General features: G+C 43.2%; 1 protein-coding gene across 6 annotated transcripts in view; it reads left to right on the top strand.

Moving 5' to 3' along the window:
- Window positions 1-13,528, top strand: part of LOC138749881 (LIM/homeobox protein Lhx1-like) — a 440,383-nt gene that overhangs the window by 90,839 nt on the left and 336,016 nt on the right. The gene's annotated exons all lie outside the window — the stretch shown is intronic.

The raw sequence follows: 13,528 nt of genomic DNA, 5'->3' as shown, positions 1-13,528 counted from the left end.
ACTCTCTGTGGCTCAAAATGCGGCAGAGCAATGACTGTCTTCCCTACCCATAATCCCTCATAAACTGTTCTGGGAAGAGAGGTTCCAGCTGCGTGGGGAATTATGGGTGGGGAAGATGGCCATTTCTCTGCCAGGTATTTATGACGGGTGGCACTATGGCACAAGTCGCATTGGCTCCGGAGGGCGCTACAAGGCTTCTCTCGATATGAATGGGACGCTGGAGCAGCCTTTTAGAGCTGCTGTCTGAAAGGTAAGTTTTAAGTTTTCAATCCACTCTTGTAGCAGGGCTCCAGGAGGAAGGCTGACATGAAAAGGTCTTGAGGGAACTAGCAGAGCTCATTTGATTCCTCTCTCTACCCTGTCCTGGGAAAGATGTAGAATGTAAAAACACATAGTAAATGCAGGAGGAACTTAGCCGGCCTCGCTGTCTCCATAGGAGGCAAAGATATATTACTGATGCTTTGGGCCTGAGCCCATGTTCAAGGATTAAAGAAAAAGCAGGCAGGCGTCTCAATAAAGACTGAAATAGAAAGGTGGAAGAATGAGAAGGGAAGGAATCCAGACCACAAACAAACAGTGTTAATTGGGTCTGATAAGAGGAAAGGTGAGAATTGATTTTTGCTCTGTGAAGATTTAGGGAAAATGGAAGAGAGAGAAAGTAGATGGGGAGGAGGGTGGTTTTAATGGAAACCAGAGAAGTCGATGACAATGCCATCCAGTTGGAGGGGATCCAGATAGAAGATGAGATGTTGTTCCTCCAGTTTGCGGCTGGTCTTAGTCTGGCAGTGCAGGCGGCCATGGACAGACATATTAGCAAAGGAATGGGATGGGGCGTTGAAATGAATGGCCAATGGGAGACATGCTATTGTGGCGGTCAGAGACGAGGTGCTCAACACTAAGGAGCAAAATGTATTGAAAGCTGTGACTCTCCACACTCATGATGTGCAGATCCTCAGGGGAGAAAACGTTCCAAGTTTTCCTCTGAGGCTGTTAGGAATTGAATTTAACTGGAATTCATGAACTTGTCCATAGTTGAGTATTCTTTCAGCGAAGACATTGCTTAAGCTGCGATATGTGATAGTAAAGATTTCCAAAGCACTTTGCTGAATATACCTTTTATATATTCGGCACAGTTAGCTTAGTGGTTGGAGCCAGCGATCTAGGTTCGAATCCAACTCTGTCTGTAGAGTTTGTACCTTCTCCCTGTGTCTGCATGGGTTTCCTCTTGGTGCTCTGGTTTCCTTCCACCTTTCAAGCCATGCAGGTTTTGTAGGGGATTGTGTTAATTGGTGTATTTGGGGGGCATGGGCAGGATACAGTGCTGTACACCTAAATTAAACTTTCAAATGTATTTCTATTAAAAGAATTCTGTCCACATCTGCATTCATTGTATGAGAATTTTTCCTCAGGCTATTTATATTACTGGATTGTGGTGGCCCACCGCCATGACAATCAAGCAACCAAAGGCCAGCAGCCCATGCAGCAGCACTGGCCCCAACAAGCGAACAGGTGGGTGAACTGCAAGGGCAGTGGCTCAAAAGTGGCTGTGCAGCCCACAGACAGGGACAGCGCGTGGGGGAAGAAGGGCTTTGTTATGCAGGAAAGTACCCATGCGCAGGAAACACGCTTTTGTTAGGCATGTTGTGACATCAGCCGGGGGGGGGGGGAGGGGGCACAGTGGGAACAGTGCAAGTATAAAAGTCGGGCCTGAGCTCCAATAAAACTCAGAGCTCAACATGACTACACTACGTGTATGTGTCTTCTTTCGAGTAGCTCCCGGCTACAGGATTTCATTTCTTCTGTATGCTACTTCAGTGAATTTAACGCATCTTATTTCGTAACATTACATTTAAAATAACTAGATCAGAGAACTAAATTACCAGTCACCAAGTTAACAGAAATGTGTTCACAGAATAATTCAAACATCCTTTAAACTGTATTTATGATAACTATTCAGTTTGATATTAATCTGTTCATGCTTCAACACAGAAACTTTACTGAAACAGGATAAAAAAAAATTAGTTTTATTTGTCTCTGAATGTAAATTCCTGTCAAATTCAGATCTTACAGTTGAAATGCTTGGGTTGGGTTGTGGGTGGGGTGGGGGGCAGGGGGAAGAAAAAGGCCTGTCAGTTATTTGATATGTCAAACTGCTTCTGAGAAGAGTTAATGTTACACCAGCACAACTATGGTAACTAGTCAGGCGGAAAAGTCAGTTTAACCATTTGTCTTTAGTTATTTGTCAGCTGGACCAGCTTTTCTTGTCTTCATGTGTGCCCCTGTTACATCTGTGTCTGTTGGCTGGGATGGCGATAATCCTCCCAGCTCTGGGATATAAACTGCTGGGTAGCTTGATAATGGACTAATCCATTTTCACTTTTTTTTGGCTTTTCTCATGATCTCCCTCATCTTTTTTTGTGAAAAGTCCTTTGATTACTCAAGTATGATGCAAATTCAATGAAGAAACATTACATGCTCTTCATAAAACTGTTACCTTTTCAATTTGCTTCCATTCATTAGATTGTTTTGTAAATTGATGTGGTTGCCATCTTCAATGCCCACATTAATTCCCAACCTGGATCGCTCCTGGTATGATGAGGCAGTTGAGAGAGACCATAAGACATAGAAATAGGCTATTCAGCCCGAGTCTGGCCTGCCGTTTAAATCATGAGCTGATCCATTTCTTTACTCAGCCCCATTGCCCGGCCTTTTCCCCTCATGATGCCTTTTCCCCTTTGATGCCCTGGCTAATCAAGAACCAATTGATCTCTGTCAACCAATGGCCTAACCTGCGCAACCACCCAGTGGCTACAAATACCGCAGATTTACCACCTTCTCTGCCTGAAGAAGTCCTGATGCATTTCTGTTCCGAGCAGAGTTGACCACATTGGTTGGGTCCTGAGTCCCATAAAAGCAGGAGCCAGGTAAAGATGGCAGCTTCCCTTCCTGTCAACAAGTAGGTTTTTTAAGACCTGCCTCGTGTAATATATCAAACTGGGTATCACTATTTCTGCTCATCTTGTTAAAGGTATTTGCTTGTTCATTGGGTCAGGAAGTAGTCTGATCAAAGTGGTGCGAATTGTTGCCATAGTAATGCACCAGCTCGGAAGCTGGCAATAAAATTGTGAGCCTGTAGCACTTAATTTCAACATTTAAAGCAAAGTTGGTGAATTTGTCAAACAAAAGATTTCAGTATTAAAGTAATCCAACATCATTCACCTTTAATTCTTTGAAAATATTTAACCTTCGCTGCATCTCCACAGAGCCGCTGAAAGACAAGCAATAACATGAAAGATAATTGACCCCCCCAAAAAAACTTTACTGATAAAGCCTTACTAATATACTTAATAATAGACAGAAAAGGATAAAGACACTTACTAAGCAGGGAATGAGCCTCTTACTAAGCAGGCAGCCAACAGCGAGCGGCACTGACCAGCTCTTCCTCCTGGGCGACGCCATTTTACGAGCAAATCACGACCAAGACCCTCCACTGACTGAATATTTACATGCAACTTCAGAGAACATTTGCAATTTAAAATTTTCATGAAAATGTTAATTTTTAAAATTAATTTTATTTAATTTATTTCTCACTCTGCGCTGCAACAATTCCAGCAGTCCCCGTTCTATAATGTGGTTCCCCATTGTTCCTATTCTTTAAAGGGGCCCCTCTTCCACAATGCAGTTCCCCTTTCCTCCTATTCTGCCACAGGTTCTCCCTTTCTACAGCACCGTTCCCCTTCCACAACGCAGCTCCCCCTTTTACACTGCGGTTTCCCCTTCTACAGCTCAGTTCACTTTTACAGCCCGGCTTCCATTTTGCACAGGACTCTCCCACCCCCCCCCCCACCCCCATAGAACACCATTTCCCCTTCAACAGGGTGGTTGCCATTCTACAGTGTTGCAGCCTAGAATTTGCAGTTGTAATCTCAGTAGAACAATGATTACATCACATCGAACTGACAGCAGTGTCCAGAATGGACACATGCACAGGACATCCAGATTCACTGCTCCACTTTTGGAAGTAATCTTTGATGTAATGTGAAGCTATCTGGCATAACTTTTAGTGGCTCTCTGATACTTGAGGTATGACTGGGTATTTAATAGTGTACATCCCTTTCAGGAACATCTCCATCTCTACGATAAACTTACTTTATGCATATGGATTATGATTCTGTAAGATGAATGCCCTGTTAATTTTTCGGAGTTTGCTCACAATATTTTCACCATCAACCTGAATGAGACACAAGATCATCTGCAGTTTGTTCTTTATCCTTCCTGGTTTGCTGTTTGTGGGAATTTTACTAATCAGTTTGATTCAGAATCAGTGCCACAGACCCTGAAACAAACAGCTGAAGTTGCTCATTAGAAAAGGGGATACAAGGGTTGTAGATAGAGTAAACGCAAGCAGGCATTTCCCACTCAGGTGAGGTGAGACAGGAACAAGAGGACCTGCGTTAAGGGTGAAAGGTGAAATGTTTAAAGAGAACAGTAGGGGGATCTTCTTCATGCAGGGGGTGGAGAGAGTGTGGAACAACAAACTGCCAGCATGGTTCTGAATGCAGGCTCTATTTTTGCATTTTAAAACAATTTGGATAGGTCACATGCCACCTTAAGCAATCCCTTACTAATCACAGAGCGCCGATGGCACAGAGATTACTTAAAGTGGTATGAGAGTGGAAGGAAAACGGTTGAGAACCCCTGAGATAGGTACATGTACGGGAGGAGCATGGAGGGCTGATGGTCCAGATGCATGTCACTGGGACAAGGCAGATTACTAGTTTGGCACTGACTAGATGGGCTGAAGGGCCTGTTTCTGTGCTGTAGTGTTCTATGGGACATCTGCACCAGGTGATTGCTAAGTCTGAGGTCCACCATGAGGATTATTGCTTCAATGGTAGACTTTAAAATAACGACCAACACTTCTGCTTTTTGATTGAATTTAGTTCAAACCCAGAGTACAGAGCTCGTGAGTATGGATGCTTTTCGATTTGGTGTGCATTTGTGATTAAATTGATGTGGTGGGCCTTGGTAGTTTTGCATTGGTGTAAATCTGACTGGCACTATCATTGGAAATTATCAACACTGCCTGATGATGTGTATTTTAAGGTCTAACCTCATTTCTAGAACTGATTAATTTTGTGGTACATTTCTCTCTGCGCAAGAATCCCAGCTCAGAAAATTACACCTGCCACAATTATAAAGAGTTCCTGAAGCTCAGACTTCAAATCACAGATTTAAATTATAAACCTCCCCTGCAAACATTTTTCAGTACATTTTAAATAGTTTGCCCTGCTTTCTATTCAATATTAATCTTTATAACTGGATTATTTGATCCCTTACCATACCATGCTGCACCTTGGGATCATGTGGGGAATTAAAAGGGCCATGTTCTAATGAGGTATAGAGCATTAACTTCTGTGCTTAAAACAGATAGGTTATTAATAGTGTCAGACTCAGCTTCCGGGTATAATTAATAACCATGAGATTAACCATACCACTGCAAGGTAACATATTTGAGCAATGAATACTATATCAACATCAGCTTTTACTGTTTTCACTCAGATAGGAAAGGTACCTGTTCTGAGAAGAACAGCAGGCAGTAACAACATTTAGAAAGCAAGAAAGATAGCATAACATAATATACTGTTATGTTCTGGAGCCCCCTCTCTGCGAGGGAGGAGAAGGTAGATTTATTAGCAGTTTTTGAAGGGAATTGTTTATATACTCAAATGAAAAATCTGTTGGGCTATTGAAACAATACCACGGAGGAGCAGCTAATCTGACAGAAGGTGGCAATGGAGTGAACGGCTTGTTTCTGCACTCTATGCATCTCCACAATTCTGAAGTTAAGGTTCAAACCCTTGAGTTGATCTTTATTACAAATGATCTCATTAATTATGGGAACATTTGGGCGGCAAGGTGAGCAGAGCGGTTAGCGCAATGCTTTACAGTGCCAGTGACATGGATTCAGATTTATTGTCAGAAATCACATACAACCCTGAGATTCTTTTTCCTGTGGGTGAAGTGGAATTACCACTTATTGGCAGTGCAAAAAAAAACCTGACTCAACGTACACAAATAAAGAAATGTAAACACACTTTGACTGTACAAGGCAGAGAAAAAAATCAATAAAGTGAAAAATTAAGAGACCTTAAATAAGTTCCTGATTGAGTTTGTTGTTGAGAAGTTTGATGGTGGAGGGGGAGCAGCTGGCTCCTGAGCCTGTGGCACCTCTATCTCTGTCCTGATGGTCGCAGCGAGAGCAGAGCACGTGCTGGGCGTGGTCGATCCTTGATGATTGCTGCTGCTCTTCAAGGGCAGCGTTCCCTGTGGATGTTCTCGATGGTGGGGAGGGTTCTACCCATCACGTCCTGGCCGGTGTCCACTACCTTTTTCAAGACTTTTCGCTCGGGGGTATTGGTGTCCCCACACCAGTCCGTGATGCAACCAAACATCTGTAGAAATTTGCAAGGGTTTCTGATGTCATACCAAACAAACCTTCACAAACTCCTGCAGAAGGTTCGGATCCAGCACTGTGTATGCATTATCCTTGTGCGTGCGTAGGTTCCCAGGAGTGCTCCAGTTTCCTCCCACCCTCCAAAAAAATGTTCGGAGGTTGTTGGTTGATTGGTGTATATAGTTTCAGGTGTTCATGCGCGGGAAGGGTCTGATACTCCACTGTGTTTTGGCATCAGTCCTGAACTTGGCTCTTCCCCTTTTGTTGCCAGATGTTTATAAAACATAACTTTCACGAGGTGTGACTTTGAGAATTAATGTTCCACCTATCAAAGACCTGAGGGACCCCTCTGAGGAGGATGGATAGGAGTAACTTAGCCTGAGTACCTGGCCAGATAATATCTGGATCTCATTTGAACCGAACCATTTGGTGATTACCATGAACCAAGGAGGGACAGGCAACAAGTATGTCTTTTAGATAGACCTTGCGTGATTTTACCGGTTGGAATAACGGCCAATATCTCAGCTTTGTTCGATCACACACGAGCGACCAAATCTCCGTTTCCTTGCATGAGTTTAGACAGTGTACCGAAGTGCGGTAAGTAAAGAGGCGGGACTTGCAACGCCACTGTGGTGACGTCCTATTCATTTGCCCATTGTTCCTGGAATGCCTGCAGTTCACTGTAGACTGCAGGCGATCCGGGAAATTTACTAGGGGACGAGGAGGTAAAGTGTCGGAATGGAAATGGCACTCTCATTCCTGTTCCAAGCTTTGGACACAACATGCGTTCTGGGAAAGTGGCTGTGTTTTTAAAAAAAAAAGCATGAGATGAACTTTTTTTATATAAAGAGGAAAATAAAATACTCCTGTACAGCCAGGAGGGGCAGGATTGTTCACCTATAATTTTCAACAGTCTCCATGCAGGATTTTATCTCTGCTGACAACAGCAGTAGGAAATTTTACAGCTCCTGTATGTAGTAGTGCCTTGAGAGAGATCTGTCTGGAGTTGGGTGCAGCTGAAATGGAATAATTAACGGCACGATTCAAAATAATATTGACTGAAAGAGCCAACTCAGTATTTACAAGAGAGTCGGCGTCAGAACAAATCTAATTGGGGGCTGCATTAGAGAGGGAGGGGCACAAACTGATGTTCAAAAACTCACTCAGTGGGGGTGGGGGTTATGGAGGGAGCAGGTGCCATACCCACCATGAACCTCCTCCATGTGCCCCCTCCCTCCGATGTAACGAGCGCCCATGCTTATAGTGCTTGGAGACAAAACCACATGACGCTACTGTTGCAGGCAGGGGGGGGGGCATGGCCCACGAATGCCTCCCCTCCCAATGATTCACAGCATCATCAACAAGGAGAAGGTGGGGTTCAGAGTCAAATTTAGATGAGTGATCTCGAGGTATGAGTTCAAACCCATTTTGGGGAATTTAGATTCAAATAAAATGGTGACGTTGAAACAACCAGATCAGTTTAAAATTTAACTTATTTTTGTCATACTTGTGCAGCTTTCCCCGGGAAGCCACTCAGTTTACTGCTGATAAATGCTGCAAGTTCTTGCCAAATGTCCTGTAAATAAATTTAAAAATATAGTTTTACAACAGTCAATGCATCTCATTGTCATGATGCAGTTTACTGCAGAATTTCTATACATCCCAGGCTTTTCCATTGACATGACTGAAATTGACCATCAGTCCTTATCTGCGTCTGTGCCGAGTGCTTGAGAACAGAGAGGATCGGAAATGGGGGACGGCTACAAAAGTTGCCAACAACTGACAACAACCTACAGGCCTCAAGGCTTTCCTCTGGGTCAACATCTTTCTCTGCTTGGCCACATTCTTTTTGGAGTTCCTCTGCATTTCAAAGAGCCAAAGATGCACATATATAAGAATGATTCAAAGGGGCTGAAAACATATGATCCTATGATTTTGGAGCAGGAGTGGGCCACTCAGCCCCTTATGATATCTCTGTTATTTGAGATTGTTTAAGGTGATATATAGAATACATATGTTGAAACACAAATTATCTCATTTTTATGGAGCTGTTGATCCATTATGTGAGAAGTGTAATAAATTAATAAAGTAAGTAAAAGACGGTCTCTCTCGTGTGGTTGAAATTTTAATGTGTGCTTGATATGAGTGACTAAGGAAAGGAAAAAAGGAGAATCAGAGTCCTCCTTCATGAAGACAGGAATGAGTGTAGCCTTCAGCAGTGTAGCCTGTCCTTCTGTTCACTGACCAGCCTGTGACCTCGTTCATCTTTTCCCCCAGAATCTTCATAACCTTTAGCTCAAAAAGATTTACCAGTTCCTGTGCTTTGAGATCTGAGACTTGGGCGCAACAGGCTGAAATGCTGTCAACTGACGAACACAGTCTGCTGGAGGCATTCTATGGACCGAGCAGCATCAGTGGAAGACTGGATGGTCTAGCCTTCTACTGAAGGCTGAGAGGGCCTTATATAATGAAATGATGAGTAAAGCTAAGGTGAATAGTCATAATCTTGACCCCTTTTGTTCTAGCCTCTACAACCAGCCCTGGCAATCCATTCCAAGTAGCCACTAATCTGTGTAATCTTGACATTCCCCGAGACTCTCCTCACCACACCTTAAACTGATGTCCTCTGGTATTTGCCACCGTCACCCCTGGGAAAAGGCATTGGCTGTCCACCCTGTCTGTCTCTCATAATCCTTCTTTTCTCTAAAGAGACAAAGCTCAGCTCAGTTAACCTTGCCTCATAAGACACTTTCTCCAATCCAGGCAACATCCCTGGTAAATCTTCTCAGCACACTCGCCAGAGCTTCCACATCCTTGCTGTAACAAGACAACGAGAACCGAACACAATATTCCGAAGGGTGGTCTCACCAGAGTTTTATAGAGCTGAAGCATTACCTCACAGCTCTTCAACTCAGATCCCCGACTAATGAAGCCCCACATACTACATCAATTTATTTTTGTCCCTTCCTCAAAAAATTCAATTATTCCCATGAGCATGACCTGCCCCTCACAAGACTACGCTGGCTATCCCTGGGAAGACTCTAAATGCTCATAAATCCCATGCCGAAGAATCCTCTCCAATAGCGTGCCCACCACTGAAGTAAGGCACGCTGGCCTATAACTCCCAGCATTCTCCCTATTACCTGTTTTAAACAAGGGGACTACATTTGCCAATTTCCAATGCTTCTGGGCTATGGCCAGGGAGGACGCAAAGATCATTGCTAGTTTTCAGTAGTAACCTGGATATATCTCATCCACTCCCACGGACATCAATCCAAATGTTTCTAAGAAGATCCTGCATGTCCTCTTCCTTCACCTCAATGTGCTCCAGCACATAAGCTTGTTCTATATACCGACCTCACATTGACCAAGCGCCCTCTCTTTGGTGAACACTGAAGCAAACTTTTCATTACTTTCCTCCCCTACACGTTCGGCACTCAGATGTTCCCTCTTTTATCCTCAGACATTGTTGTGAAGTCAGGGGAAAGTAGACCTGAGGGGAACATTTTCACATCGAGCAGTGGTTTTTCAAACTTTTTCTTCCACTCACATACCACCTTAGGCAATCCCTATGGCCATTGGTGCTCTGTGATTAGTAAGGGATTGCTTAAGGTGGGAAGGGAAGGTTGAGAACCACTGCTCTGGACCCAATTGTTACTGAAATATTTTGCTTGAGAAAAATTGTTATTGGCCCATTTCCTTTGGAGTGATGAAACTGTGTGCCTAACGAGTCAATTAGGTACGATTAAAACAGTGGTTTTCACACTTTTTCTTTCCTCTCACATCTTTCTTCTTTGGCTTGGCTTCGCGGACGAAGATTTATGGAGGGGGTAAAAAAGTCCACGTCAGCTGCAGGCTCGTTTGTGGCTGACCAGTCCGATGCGGGACAGGCAGACACGATTGCAGCGGTTGCAAGGGAAAATTGGTTGGTTGGGGTTGGGTGTTGGGTTTTTCCTCCTTTGCCTTTTTTCAGTGAGGTGGGCTCTGCGGTCTTCTTCAAAGGAGGCTGCTGCCCGCCAAACTGTGAGGCGCCAAGATGCACGGTTTGAGGCGTTATCAGCCCACTGGCGGTGGACAATGTGGCAGGCACCAAGAGATTTCTTTAGGCAGTCCTTGTACCTTTTCTTTGGTGCACCTCTGTCACGGTGGCCAGTGGAGAGCTCGCCATATAATACGATCTTGGGAAGGCGATGGTCCTCCATTCTGGAGACGTGACCCATCCAGCGCAGCTGGATCTTCAGCAGCGTGGACTCGATGCTGTCGACCACCTGAAGTAATCCCTTACTAATTACTGAGCACCTATGGTGTAGGGATTACTTCAGGTGGTACATGAGTGGAAAGAAAAAAAATGTGAAAACCACTGAGATAGAGGGTTGGGTGTACACGGAATGGGCTGCCAGACATAAGCTGTGGCGGTGGGTACAATTACAATATCTGAAAGACACTTAGTGTAGAGAAAGTTTCAGAGGTTATGGACAAAATATGGCAAATAGATTAGCTTGTATAGATAGCATGGATAAGATTGGACAAAGGACTTGTATGCACGTGGATAACTCTGACTGCGACTAAAACCAGGCTCGAAGTTCATCTCCTATCCGTAACACTGAATACATCATGGAGAAGGCTCAGGGTGTTGGGATAAATTTCCAAAATTTGTTCAATTGATTGGAATGAGACAGAGAATACATTTCAGAGTGAGTAACAATTAGGCGTGTTAAGTATAGCTGATCAGAAATGAATTTCTGTGCAATTGTCTAACCATTATGATCAAGTGTTCATGGGCCTCACTATGCTCCAACCGTTGTTGTTTTTTTTACATGGCAATGGTACCTCATTGCCCAAAAAGTGTGTTGTGATATTTTTGAAAGGGAAGTGAAATGCACCGTTTGTCTGTTTTAAGTCTTTGAATCACTTTTAAGTTTTTCTTCAATGAAAGATTATGCCTTCAGCGTATTAACACTGCTTTTCCACACAGGCAAATTCTCTTCAACTAATTTTGATTCCTCGAAGCAAGATGGAGTTTTGATATGTCCTTTGAACAGGATTACAAATAGCTATCAGAGAAAAATGTCTCTAAGGGCACTTTCAGGTGGCCAATTTCCCCTCATGTGAAGCCGCATGTTTAGGCAATATGCGGCTATTTTGCAGGGGGCGCACTTGAGGCAAGCTACGTCACCCTCCTCGAGGGATAATCAGCTCAGCTCAGTGGCTCCCCCAGCTGGCTGAAAGCAGATGTGAAAGGGTCAGGCTGCTGATCCCAGCTGACACTGGGCAGGAGCCGGAGTGGGCAGAAACGCTGCCACCTGAATGCCAATTTAAAGGGCTGCTTCTGCTTCTTCAAGCACATTCTTAGTGGAGAATGTATCTGAAAGAGCCTTTCAACAAAGCTGCAGCAAAAGCAGTATCCACAAACCTTTCGCGACAAAAATGGTTGCCCTAATAATCGTGTTTTTTAGAGCAAAGTCACGCATCTAGACTTTCACACTTTCTCTGGAATGCTAAAGGAAGTCTTTAACTGTTCAAAATAAATAAGTTGGTACAAAAATCCAGCTGGGGAATTTTCTATGAGTGTGATGTGCCTTTATTAGTGTGGCAAATCAAAATAACGAAGTTAACCTTTGGTTGTTAAGCAAAGAAAAAGATTTTGCTATGAGAGTGTGGCATGATGAAACGCAGACTAGAACACCCTCGAAAGAAAGTTTATAAAGTTATAACCATAGAACAAAGATCTGAGCATCTGAAAGCTGCGTTTTAAATCCCTGGTTATTGGTCAATGGTGCATTTTCTTTTTAAAATATTTCTGTTAATTTGATAGAGGGAAATACTACATGTATATAATGTTTTGATATATTTACACTCGTTGACTACAAAACAACAATTGATTTGCTATAAGTGGGGACAATCGACTCTTCAGATGCTTTTAACTATTCTACCATTCGGTTGGATCTGAGTTGATCTGTATCAGAACTCCATTCACACTTTTTGATTTGGTAAATTTAATCAATTGAACACTTTCCTTCGCTCAGTAACTTTCTGGGCGAGGGAGTTCATTTTGTTTTCATTAGCCTGCATGCAAGAAAGTCCTTTCCAAATCCACCAGAGTCTTATTTTCTCATTGCACTGTCTTCTAAATTTCTCTACCAAGGAAGACCGTTCCTATATTTTGTGAAATATTTTTTACTATTCTAAATACAAAGCCTGGCTACCTTGATGAAGGGCTTAAGCCTAAAATATGGGTTATATAAAGGACACTGTTTGACCTGCTGAGTTTCTCCAGCACTGCGTTTTTACTTCAACCACGGTGTTTTCAGACTTGCATGTTTTAAGCCTGGCTATCATGTCAGATACCTGATAAGGCATCGTGGCGAGTGTAGCGGTTAGCGTAATGCTATTACTGCACCAGAGACCTGGGTTCGAATCTGGCTCTTTCTGTAAGGACATTTTCCCCATGTCTGTGTGGGTTTCCTCTGGATAACCTGGTTTCCTCTCACTCGTCAAATCGTATGGGGGTTAATTGGTGTATTGGCCAGAAGGGCCTGCTCCCGTGCTGTATGTCTACATTTAAATTTTATGCAGGCGATCCATAAACTTTACAGAAATTGTTTTAACTTCATTGGAGAGTTGCATTAATTTCTGATCTGCACAATCACTCATGATCAGGCAATTTGATTTCTTTTCAACTGGCCTATTTTGAATCAGTCCGGAAATGTCATGGAAAAGGTGAAGATTATACTGCACCTAATTAGAACTGGGTTTTGTTTCGGTGTTTTATAAGCATGGAGATTCTCTGCTGTTTTCAGCCAAGGAAGGCAGCACGGTGCTGGAGACTCTGCTTTGGAAACCCTTGCCCCTATGGTACTGGGATATAATCTGTCCCTTCGCATCAAGTAATATGTCTATTCCAAGCACATCAATCATCTCTGTGTGTTCTTTTGCTGTTAACTTCTTCATCACCCACTGGTTCCTCAGTATCAAATTTTTGTGCACACAGACTTTTTTTTATTTTCACCTTTAAATTAACCGGAACAAATAAAATTACACGTATGGGATCATCCTGCAATAATCCACTGT

This window comes from Narcine bancroftii, chromosome 14 (genome assembly GCF_036971445.1).
Source record: "Narcine bancroftii isolate sNarBan1 chromosome 14, sNarBan1.hap1, whole genome shotgun sequence".
NCBI lineage: Eukaryota > Metazoa > Chordata > Chondrichthyes > Torpediniformes > Narcinidae > Narcine > Narcine bancroftii.
The sequence above is the reverse complement of the archived record's forward strand: the minus strand, read 5'-3'. Positions and strand labels throughout refer to the sequence as shown.